At 29.8% G+C, this 12,808-nt stretch overlaps 1 long non-coding RNA gene across 1 annotated transcript; it reads left to right on the forward strand.

Moving 5' to 3' along the window:
• Nucleotides 1–356: 356 nt before the first annotated feature.
• On the forward strand, nt 357–5,383 carry LOC117132888. The gene is made up of 3 exons (XR_004456614.1): nt 357–4,203; nt 4,303–4,440; nt 4,748–5,383. It is a non-coding gene; the product is annotated as an uncharacterized LOC117132888 (long non-coding RNA).
• The last annotated feature ends 7,425 nt before the right edge of the window (nt 5,384–12,808 follow it).

Raw genomic sequence — 12,808 nt, forward strand, 5'->3', positions numbered from 1 at the left:
TATGTGCTATATCTTTGATAAAAAATCTCAATGCATAAAGATAATTTATAGTATTATTTGTATATTTGTATATTTATAACTCAATATTCATTACTATTAATTTTTTTTATTTTATATAGATTAAAATTATGGTTTTATATTTTATTGATATACATTGCATTTTTTTTAAAAACGGAAGCGTGATTCCAAAACGGAATCGTAAGCTTCCAACAAATTTTTAAAGAGAATATTTTAGAAACGTTTTGGAAGCGAGATTCCGCAAGCTTCCGCAAGGTTCCGATTCCGATTCCGGTTCCGAAGCGGGAAGCGGACGTCCGATGAAGCTTCCGTGCAACGTAGTCTATTACTCCATTTCTTTCGGCGGTAATCAAATAAGTACGTGCTCAAAAGGAGTTTCTCATTTCTTAAAACTTTTCATCTGACAATCGTTTTTTCTTCTTTTTCTATCTTTATTTTTCTTTTCTGTTTATTGGTTTTCTTTATTTTAATCATGAAAACTCATTCCAAGTAGAAAATTCATTAATAATGATGCTCTTGTGGATTTAAATATAAAATGATGGTGTATTACTGTTTGAGGAAGTGGGTGTGTTGTGGGAATTGTTTTTTTTGTTACCGACACTTCTCTGATGGTCGGTTCATGCTTCCCCCAGATGCTCTGTATACCAAATGTTGGATTAAAGATTATAACACCCGTAACCAATGTACAAGTACATATATGACTTTCAGCCACCAACGTCGATGTCTCTGAATATATATACAGAAATTTTTCATTTCCACATTATTGTTTCCTAATTTTACTGATAGGTTCTTAAATAATCTAGACTACCAATGATTTGATTCGTTTCTAATAATTTAATAATGCTAAACATAACTGATTAGACAAGTTGTTAGAGTTATCATTATTCACTGAAAAACTTTTTCTTATTAATGACTGTTAAAGAAACATTTATGGTTTGCCAAACGAAATCACGCCACAATAAGGCAACCAAAGAAACTAGTAATTGAGTATGATCATTCGTTGCTAGACTCTAACGGCAATGTATGCACCATGCTTCGTAGGAGCAAACCGATCACATTCCACCAGGCGCATCAATCGGTTCAAGACCCTTTTTTACTAAATCTGACAAAGAATATGTGATAATTGAGTGTAAAACTGTATTCATTTCTAATAAATAGTTTCTAACATCTAATACGAAATATTAAATTGAAAATTAAATGAATGCTAATACTTAAAATTTCGAAATTTTACTTTTGAATACGGCTGTTTGTACTTTCATAATTCCTTTGCAATAGGTTTGTATATTCATACCACTAACTAGATTTTCTGCTTACAAGTAGTCTAACTCTGATTACTGTGATGCAGTCTATTCCTCGCGATTTTAACGACCATTTTGCAATATGTGAAGCTTTGACTGAATTTTTCTCGTGTCATTTACTATTTTCTCTTCCACTAAATATGGTATAGAGCAGCAGGAACACATACCTCAGCAAAATATAATAATGTGTACATTTAAGCTATTGAAACTAATGAGATGCATCAAATTAAATAAGATAATCTCTGTTTGTAGATGACAATGAAGTGGAAATGTAATCTTCAGCGAATGTAAGAAGTTAGTAACTAGCTCTATCTACTATAAAGCTAATTAGGTTACTGAAATTGGAAGTTGTGAAGTTTCTTAGGCCAATGATCTACTCAAAGAGGGTTGGGTTTAAAGATCAAACAAGAATCGGCTTATATAACTGTTATATGCTTGTCAAAGAAAATCAAGCATCATATAGGTGTTTGAGAGTATCGGTCAAATTCACTTCAAAAGGAAAATGGTTGTATTTGGAGAATTGTAAGTATTTAAGATGTATGCTTTCTTCTTTGAATCTAATAGAGAAGCTTATACAAGCTCACCAACTCGCAAGTTTGAGGGTTTTTATCTAACGTATCTTATAGGAAAAATAGACATTTAAATCCTCGACTATTTGAAATCAGCAAGTTTAATATCGAAGTATTGTTCGCACGATTTTATTCCCCAACTAATAGTTGACTTGGCGAATTGGTGACTAAAAAAAACAGTTGTTAAATCATAAACGATTCTCCTTAGTTTTATATCAATTATCTTCGTCATTGAACTTGAAAAATCAAAATTCCCAAATTCAAACCCTAACTTTGAATGATAACGATTTTTGGTGACAACAAAGGCGATTTCCAGTGATAAAGAAGCAAATCCGGCCCGATCACTAAACAAATATCACTGGAAATCACTTTTTTCGTTGTCGGACAAAAATTTAGAAAGGCATATCCTATAAAATTTCTCCTATTTTTATCATGTTAATTAATGATTTTGTCTTTTCTCTAAGTTTTTTGGTTTCAGTTAAATAAAAATATTACATATAAAAGAAATTTTAATAGATTATTTTTTTTTGCTTAGAAGTAAGTCTTAAGAAGAGAAAAAAACTATGTATTGTCAAGCACTATCGGAAATCGTCTTCACTCAAAATTAGGATTTGAATTTTGGAATTTCGAATTTTCCTGGTTCAATGTCGAAGATAATTGATATAAAACTAACAAGAATAGTTTATGACTTAACGGCTGATTTTTTTAGTCACTAATTTGCCAAGTCAACTATTAGTTGGAGAATAAAATTGTGCAAGCAATACTTTGGTATTAAACTTGTTGATTTTAAATAGTTGAAGATTTAAATGTTCATTTTCCCGTATCTTATATGTTATAATTTTTTTGGGAACCTTGTTATAAATACATATATACTTAGTCGAATATGTGTATAGTATATAACTAATACTTTCATGTTTACATTTATATAATATTATTTTGTTATTAAAGTTTTAATTAAATATATCATTAACTTTCTAAAAATAAGCAAAAGATGAGTCAAAAAGATAGAAGACGGAGAAAAAAAAATTAAAAAAAAATTCACTCAAGGCCTAAAACACCCAACAATCCACATTCTATACATATTATAATGATGTTTTGTGGTCACTGGAGCCTGGAGGCAGCGGCATGTGACCTAAAATCTTATTCATTTAATAGTAGTGTAGCTTTAGATTTTAGTGAATCAAACCCAACATGTTCTAGCAATGTTACGATTTTGTTCACTTCTGCGCAATGATAGTTTTTGCGACTAGTCTTAGTTCGTTTGAAATATGAAAATTTGAGTTTATAAAGTTTAATCCTTAATAATTGAACAGTTATTTGCCTATCGCTGATCGTTGCACTTAGTCACTTGATCGTTGTCATCAGTTGTTATTTTTGGTCGTGGCGGTTAGTGCCTGGGAACCGAGGACAGTTATATACAATTATGTTTGTAGTGAAAATTGTGAAACTAGATTCGCATATAAGTGTATCTGTGTATGGTCTGATTGGTCACGTTTTTCTTTTTTGAACGGCCACTAAAATCATAACCGCATCCAGACACTCAAAATTAATGATTCAGCTCTATTGCCACAGACAAAAGATAAAAAGAAAAGTTGAATCGTGGAAGCTTTTCACAAAAAGATGTGTGAGTATAGTAAATTAGTAACGTTGCCTTTTTGAAAACTTAAAAAAGTCCATTAACCTTCCCTTTTCCTCTTTTAGTTGCAAAATGCAATGATGCGATATTATTAGGATCGAGAATAATCACACCTGTATTTATGACACATCAATCATAATAGATGAATTTTGTATAAATTTATGTAACTTTAATTTTATCAAAAACTGTGTAACCAATTAAATTTTTCTTATTTTTATTTATAATTAAATAAACTAATTTATATTGTAATTTAGTGATGTTTTTGATAAAAAATAATTTTTTTTAATATTTGTGTATTAGAGTAAAACATCAAATAATAAAAAAACAGAGAAAGTATTTAATAATCTAACCTATACTAAAAGCCAAATATAAACCCCATTTAGCCTGTCCACGTAGGACTATAAATTCTAGCCAATCATATAGCTTCATCTCTCCACATCACCACCGAATATTGGATCATCGAATTGGACATTGTTTGTGGGCCAATCATATATTGTTTTCGGCCTATCTGTAAGAAGCTTCGGTTGCGTCTTTACACGTTCCTTTCTAATTCTTCGAAACGTTAGAGGTTATTAATTCATCGCTTTAACAAACCTCTTAATACCATCAATCCGCGTCGAGCATGATCTGAGATTGATGCATCTTATCCCTCTGCAAGTTGGTCTCTATGCACCTATAAAAGGTAAGCCCTCTTTCCTTGAACATCATCCTCTCAATCCGTGATAACACCAAAGTTAATTTTATTGTGTGAATGGCTAACTAATCAATCTTTCTTCTTTAGTGGCTTCTCGCTGCAACACAAGAAACTGCGATGAACGGAGAGTCCTCATCGGTTCGAATCAGCCCTAAGCACGAAGGAGTCGTGGAGATCTCTGATTCTGTACCTCTCATTCCTCCTCTCGGGATCTCGGTCATCATGGTCACTCTCTTCTTCTTCTTCTTATGATTTGAATCTGAAATTGAAATTTGATATTGGATTATGGATTATGGAGTTTTAGTTCGTCTACGAAATGAAAGTGTATCCTTGATGTCCTGAATATTGCTTGATTGTCTGTAAGGCTTATTGTTTTGTCTATTTAACATAGAAAGTTTAGGTCTTGGATTGTTTGTGTTTAACCACAAGCGCAACATTGTTTTGTAGCTCTGTTTGAGAGAAATTTAGTGTTTGAATCCATATGTGTTTTTGATGCCAAAAATATAATTTTCTGCTGTTTATCTGTGTTTAGATACGTGGCTATGTGAGGAGATGGAGTTGAGATGAGGATGATAGCTCTCACTTCACCTTGAAATAATTGATCGACCCGTTCAAGATGACTGACTACTCGGTTACTCTCGGTTGACAAGGAGGCGTTTACTCACTGAAAAATCTCTTCCGAAGTGTTTTCCTTTCCAAGAGTCTGCTCAATTGATTGATTTTTCTTTTTTCACCTTCTCTGCAAAACTTTTTTGGTAGCCAAGAGTCACTTTTTATAAACTTCAGGCTTCTGAACTCTCATTCTAAAAATGGATTTTTGTGTGGTTCTCTCATTCTATGATCTTTTGTTCGTCTGATATGTTCGATTTCAAAAGCAAGTTGTTATCTAATTAAAGCATTGTCTTTATAGGAACAGAAGCGATGATGACAAGAGAAGAAAGCTGAGTCCTCTGGAAAGAAACAACACAATAAGTAATTTAGAAGAACAAAGGGAGCTGAAGTTGCAAGACATGTGGACTGTCCGTTGCATTAGCTTTTTTATTTTATTTCCAAGTTCAACGAAGTCAGAGCACTTCAAGTCTTTTATAGATTATGTTTTGTTGCTCTATATTTTCTAAATTTGCACCGCTCAGACATTTGCAAGTTAATAAATTTGCACTTCCACCCAGACTGGCCTTATCCAGTTTACCTTACCGGCTTACACTCACAACGCCTTATAGTTTTTAATTTAATTTCAAATCACTACAAAGTCATATGACTTCAAATCGTCAGCACATCTATTTCTTTAGCTCTATTTGTTAAGAAATAAGCACCACACTTCACTTCAAATCGTCTGCACATCGAAAGCATTATTATCTAAATGAATAATTTATTCCTGCGACACCACACTTCCTGATACCATCACTAACATCTCAAACAAGTTACATATGGTTCATTAAATCTACATAATAACAACATTCCACGAGATATATTGAAAACAAAACATTAGGAGTGCAAGAATGACACATAACATTAAGCCAAAAAAAAAAAGAATGACACATAACATCATGCGTGAACGACAACAAATCACTTTAAAGCTGTGGAGGGATAGTTTATATGTTGCTTCGGTGAAAATGTTAAACTCATCCTCTCTAATGTTATTTTATTCACTCTCATATATGGTTACAAAATTAAAACACATATTCTTCCTTACTTCTCATGCAAGTAAATCAAAACTAAAACTCATCCGGAATAGCAGCCGACGTCTTAATAAGCATTATCACAACCACTAATAATAACAAAATATGTTACTATTCACAAAGGTGAGTAAGAAATTTCTGAATGTAAAATATATACCATCCATTTAATTAGAGTGATCACAATGGCACTACTTAATAATTAATATCCATAAATATATTTTCCTTTTATAATTTAATAATTAATAATTAGAGTGAGCACAATGGCATTAGACTTTAGAGTGATCACAAGTTTAACTTCAATCGATTACTTAATAATTCGATTACTTCATAATTAATATCCATAAATATGTTTTACTTTTCTTTTATAATTTATGTTTTTATTGCATGTATAAAAACGTAACCATCGGTTTGGCTTACTCTTCTTTACTAATAAAGATTTACTAGGTATTTTGCCCGCACATATGGGCATAAACTTCTTATGGATACTTATTAGCTTATGTTTTATTAATCTAAAACCAACATAATAAGTTATTATTTATTGTTTTAAATAGTTAAATCAAACATCAAAGTATTTATATATGTCAAATATTTTTTATCAAAATATATACTTACTATTGTGTTATTTTTTTTTAAAACACTCATATCTTAGAAATAGTTTAGAAAATTTTTTTATATGATTTTTTTGCTTGAGTAATATTATTATTAATTGTTTTTATCTTAAATTTTTAAAGTTTATAATAAAATATTGTTTTCAGATAGCAACACAATATAGATAAGAATAATCTTATTTTTTATAATTCTATTATATTATTTTATAATCAATTATTTAATGTAACATATAACATATAAAATTTATACTATTAAAATAAAATTCATTTTTAATAATATATAAAATTCAGTGAAGATATTGTTTATTTTTTTTTAAAATATAACACAAAAATTTAATATTATTAACATTCGTTTTAATTATATACAAGATTCATTAAGGATATTTTTAAATTAATATATTAATGACTCAGCTAATAACAGATAATAAATCAATAATTTAGTTAAAACCTAATAAAACATGACAAATAAGCAAAATTAGGGTTCCTGGAAAAATGAAGAACCTTATTCAGGTCAAGGATGGTATAGCATACTCGAGGGCTTTCAGGGATTGATGGGTGCAAGAAATTCTAGGGCATGTATTTCACCTCTTCATGCAGAGATGGAAGCATTGATATGGGCAATGGAATGTATGAAGAATTTACATCAGTTTCAAGTTACTTTTGCTACGAATTGTTCTCAATTGGTGAAGATGGTTTCGGAACCAGAGGAATGGCCGGCGTTTGAGAGTTATCTGCACGACATAAAGCTACTGAAGACATGTTTTACTAGCTCAGAGATCATTCATGTACCCCGGACAAGAAAAACAAAAGGCGGATAGTCTAGCACGATGTGCCAGAAAACAATCGTCTTTCGTCGTTCACATGGATGCGGAGTTACCGTATTGGTTCGCAGAATCTATATGAGTCTGTTTGTTGATGACAAAAAAAAAAAATAAAAATAAGCAAAATTATCTAAAATCATGGAGAACATGACAAATAAGCAAAATCACTTCATAAATAATAGTGTAGATTTTATCAGTTGATTTTCATCATTCAGATATTAACATCATAATTCTTATTTACACATTTTTTAGGATAAGAATTTAATTTAGAAAACATTGTATTATTGTAAAACGTTATCGTCACATTTACTATCAAATTATATATAAAGTTATACAAATTTTAATATATAATATCTATAGGTATATACGGATAACGGTTAGCATGATCAACTTATTGCACAAGTAAATGACAAACTATTGTTCATATTTTTTTCTTCGATTTTAAGGCATCCATGTTGTCTAATTTTCTCCAAGCTACACTCATCAAGGAGAGTAATGGCATTCTCTTTGATATTGACCATTTCAGCAGCTTCTTTAAAGCTTGCTCTTTCCATCGTATCCCTATATTATGTAATAAAGAGGTTGATGCAGTGGCAAAATCAACTCTCTTATCTCTAAACTTGACAATTTTTTGTGGTGGGTAAACTTGCTTTTATTTTAATGAATCGTAGCTCGGTCAAAAAATGTGATGAATTTTAATAATATTCGTTTGGTCTTTATCACATTATTGTTTCATTGTAACAAAAGCAGTCTAGGATCATCGAAAATTAAATGAGATGTGCTAATTTAGAAAACAAGGTAAACATTATTGTTTCTTATTTTGTATATACGAATAAGTAAATATAAAATATACAATACATAATAACTAAACATCTTCATATATATTAAAATAAAAAAAACATTATTGTTTGTCGGAAAATTTTAAGAGGCAAACACATAAGAAACGGTTCTTTTAAGTCGACAGATGATGATTTTCCACAATAAAGGTAGATGATGACAAACTTAGTTTACGATAATACTTTTCGTGTGTGACTGTATATAAAAATGAGAGCAACTTAGAAAATTTAACATTCGATTTAGATTAAGTCTACAACTATTTGTTAGATGTTTTTTTGTTGTTGTTCAGAAAAAAAAAGATGTTGTTTTGTTAAAAATAATTGAGGTGACATATCGTTATAAGCTAAATTATAACAAACTTAAACAAAAAATCTATTTTATGATTTTAAGTAGGGGTGTTCAATCCGGATATCGGTTCGGTTTCGGTTCGGTTATTTTCGGTTTTCGGTATTTTGGTTAGTAAAATATAACTACCATTCTAAATCCATATTTACTTCGGTTCGGTTCGGTTTATATACCGTCGGTTTTCGGTGTATTCGGTTTTATACCAAAAAACATAATTATTTTGTTTGAGATCATATTATATGAATTTTAGTCATATTGTCAACACAGTCATTTATTAAAAATATATTACATGTTTAAATAAATGAACAAAAAAGTAAAAATGCTTCTACCATCAAATAAAATAATCAAATCTATAACTAAAATCAAAGCTTGAAATTTTGAAAATAAAAATATGAAACAAAACAGAAACATGAAAGAAAAGTTTTTCCACTCTTCCATATTTAGTGTTCATTAAAGTCATGCTTTTTCAATTGAAAATTTTCCATCAAATTTATAATCTTCATATTAATTTAGTGAAGACTAAAATAAATCAAAAAGATCAAAAAAAGACTTAGAAAATAAGATGTCTGAATTGCGATGTATTGTTATTTAGTTATAGTTCAAGTGTTTTACAAATTAAAGTTTTTTATTACTATAAAATTATGGTAATAGTTATTAACACAAATTTAACTTATATAACAAAAGATTTTCATGTATTGTTATAAATAGATACATATTTACATGTTTCTACTTTTAATCGGTTTTTGTTCGGTTTATTCGGTTTAATCGGTTATATACCAAAGCATATCCAAATCCTACGGTTTTTATAAAATTATATCCATTCGGTTTATATGGTATATATCAAAACCAAACCATATTGTCTATTTCGGTTCGGTTCGGTACGGTTCGGTTTTACCATATTGAACAGCCCTAATTTTAAGAGTTAATTAAATTTATGATTTGTAAAATAGATAGACAAGTTTAACATGATAAATATATAAAAAAGTAAATTAATGTTTAGCTAAAAATGAATTGAACATTTTAAATATATTTAAATTATTTGTATATTTGTTTACCCGCCCGTAGGGCGGGTTTAACCCTAGTTACATATAAAATTCGCTTTAGGCCCCAAGAAAGGTTCGCACGGCACCGATCACAATGTAATTAAATTAGGCACTGATCACAAATTCACAATGTAACTAAATTAGTAATTGTATTACACAAACGGTTGCGACTCGAGTTACCCAAACTCTTGGCTCAAAACCATGCAGAAGCTCTTCAATGTTACTCGACTGACACATTCCATTTAGAACCTTGAACATTTCGTTCGGTTACTCAACTGACACATTTCATTTAGAACCTTGAACATTTCGTTCAGTTACGTTCTTATTAATTAAGAGTCTCTTTAAAAGATTTTCAAACTCTTAAAGGCTGTCAAGGGAAAAAAACCGAATCTCTAGTAGTTCTTTTACTAATATCTTATATTATTAATTATGATAATAATGTTTTAAATTCTAAAATGAATACTAATAACTTTTAAATAATAAATCATTATGATGCTAATCTACTATTATAAATGTATTGAAATAAAGTAAATACTTATAAGGGTAAGACAAGTGAAATATTTGAAATAAATTTAATTTGTTTTTTTATCTTGTAATAATACTTATTATTTTTATAATAGAATAAATAGTGCATAAAATATGTGACATATATCATTTGTAGTTCGCAAAATTTATCCAGTCACACAAGAAAATCATTTCACCTGTTTGATGCATGTTTTAATTTTTTTGCAACTTAATTGTTTTCTTTACAGTTCTGCATTAAGAAAAATCTTTACCAATCAAAACTCATTAAGATCTTGAATGTTTATCAACGGGAGAAGAAAAACACACTGCCAAATAGCAAATATGTCGCCATTTAATTACCTTTTTTGTTACTAATTCTTACAAATAAAATAATAATAATAAATTAGAAAAGGTAGGGCGGAACAAATTTGTTCTTAAACAACCCCTAAAGTCAAGATATGGAAGGTGATATCAAATGATCTATACTTAAAAAAAAACTCTAACTAAGATAAAAGAAAATGCAAAAGTTAAAAACAAATATTTTGGATATTTTATTTGTTTTAAATACAGTTTCATAAATATTATCCTCCTTTGTTTTCCTTTTTAAGCGAGTATCATCCATGTCCTAACAATATGAACTTGTTAATCCAACATTTTATACTTTTCAGAGTTGTAGTAACTCTTAGTTTCAAATATTATGAAGTGCGCATTCTTAATCATTCAATAATAAACAATTAAGCGTCTGTCCTAAAAACAATTCTGCATGCGGGAGTTTGAGAGATGGTGGGTGTATATTATTAGTAAGTGTGTTATCAAAACAAAACAGTAAACAAAAGTGTAGAAGTATCTACACTGAAATCTGAATGAATATCAGTATTAAAGTAGTTATTAGAAGCAAACAACAAAATAAACAACGGGAAGGTTTCTAAAGCATATGCCATAAACATAATGATGACATTTTCTCATTATAATAATGATTAGCAAACATAAACGAACAAGTGGCTCTATCACTATACAATTGGAGTTAAAATGTGAGTATATTAACATGTGGCCACCTGTAATTGCTACATTTGATGAATTCAGCAATGCATGAGGGACGAACTTCTCTTTGTGATAATAACTTCATTAGTTATGTTATGTAGTTGCATTTAACAAAAACAAATATGATGTGCACTACTAAAAGCATATGAGTATGTGCATTGGTCGTATTATTGAACAATAATTGTGTAGGCAATTTAGTTTTTCTATTTATTTTTGTTTTGTAAATTGCGCTGCAAACAAAGAACAAGCCTCGAAGCTCGAGATTCCACTGAACCTCTGACATACTACATATTATAGCTTAAAATATGAGATATATACGAATATAGTATGATATTACCAGTGGTGATTTAAAATTAATTGCTTTCGAATTTTATTGACTTGACAAAGTAAACACAGCATGAAATCGCATGACACTCCGCCAATTCTATTTTTAATATTCTGTTGTTCAACGATCTGTCGTGTACCAACCCATTATATCGGCTAGTCAAAGTCCACATTTTGCATTAGTTAGGACTAATTTAGTGCCCATCAACTGGGCTGTCGAGAACGGTCTCCAGTTAATAAGGCTTCGGCAGCATCAGAATGGGGTTAACATCACTGCTATAGAAGAGACAATGAAGGCTCAAAAATTTCCTACAAGAGATTTTCTTACGTTTAGTCATCAGCCTCGGTAAAGCAAGGGCGGATCTAGAAACAAACATAATTGGGGGCACATAAATTTTCTTCACTGCATTTTAGTTTTGGGTTAGTGGCATTTATTATAGTATTTGTCAAAGAAAGTTAGAAATTCGGGGCACGTGACCCCGTACACTACTCTATCCGTCCGCCACTGGCCTCAGGCCTGAGCCACTGTTAAAAAAATTAAATGCCACATTCTCCCATTCTTAATAGATTGATATTTTAAAGATTTTTTTTTGTTTTAAATTAGATGACATTTTAAAATTTCTATGTAAAATATATTAACAACTTTTATTATATGACCAATGGTATTATAAAATCTATTTTATTATTCGTCAAATTATGTTTAGGTGAATGATAAATTATGTTCTTTTTAAATGTAAATAATTACTTATTTCTTTATGAACAATGGATATTCTTTGGTTTAGAATACAATGTAGATATACAACCATAAAAAATAAAAATTTAACGATTGCACGAATATCAAATATAGTAGAGAAACAATAATATCTTCAAATTCGTATTGTTGTTGTCTCCTTGATGCATATTGTGATTTCAACGATATATTTTGATACCAAAAATAAATATAAATTCTGGAAATTTCTTTTTTTTGTCTGAATTCTGAAAGTAAATTATTCATTCATTCTTGAAATCCTCTTTCATAGTTTTTTTTTTCTGGTGGACGTTGTTTTCTTAAAAAAAATCTGTTAAGATTTGTTTCAAACATCAAAAAGTCATCATACAATCACAATAACCACCAAAAACACTTGATTGATTAAACTTAATTGGGTAGGTTGTCTTATCGATCATGGCAAAAACATACATGCAGTAGATTGTAACAACAAATTGGAAGAAAGAATTTAATCCGCCATAAATTAAATTGAAAAACTTCTAAACTAGAGAAAAGAACAAAAAAAAAACACATAAGCATATTACTATCCCATCGACTCATTTATTCATGCCTTGATTGGATAACTGAGAGAAGAACGCAATCGCATCTCAATCGCTACTATCAGCTCTCTCTAACCGAATACTAT

This window comes from Brassica rapa, chromosome A03 (assembly GCF_000309985.2).
Source record: "Brassica rapa cultivar Chiifu-401-42 chromosome A03, CAAS_Brap_v3.01, whole genome shotgun sequence".
In the NCBI taxonomy this organism is placed as follows: Eukaryota; Viridiplantae; Streptophyta; class Magnoliopsida; order Brassicales; family Brassicaceae; genus Brassica; species Brassica rapa.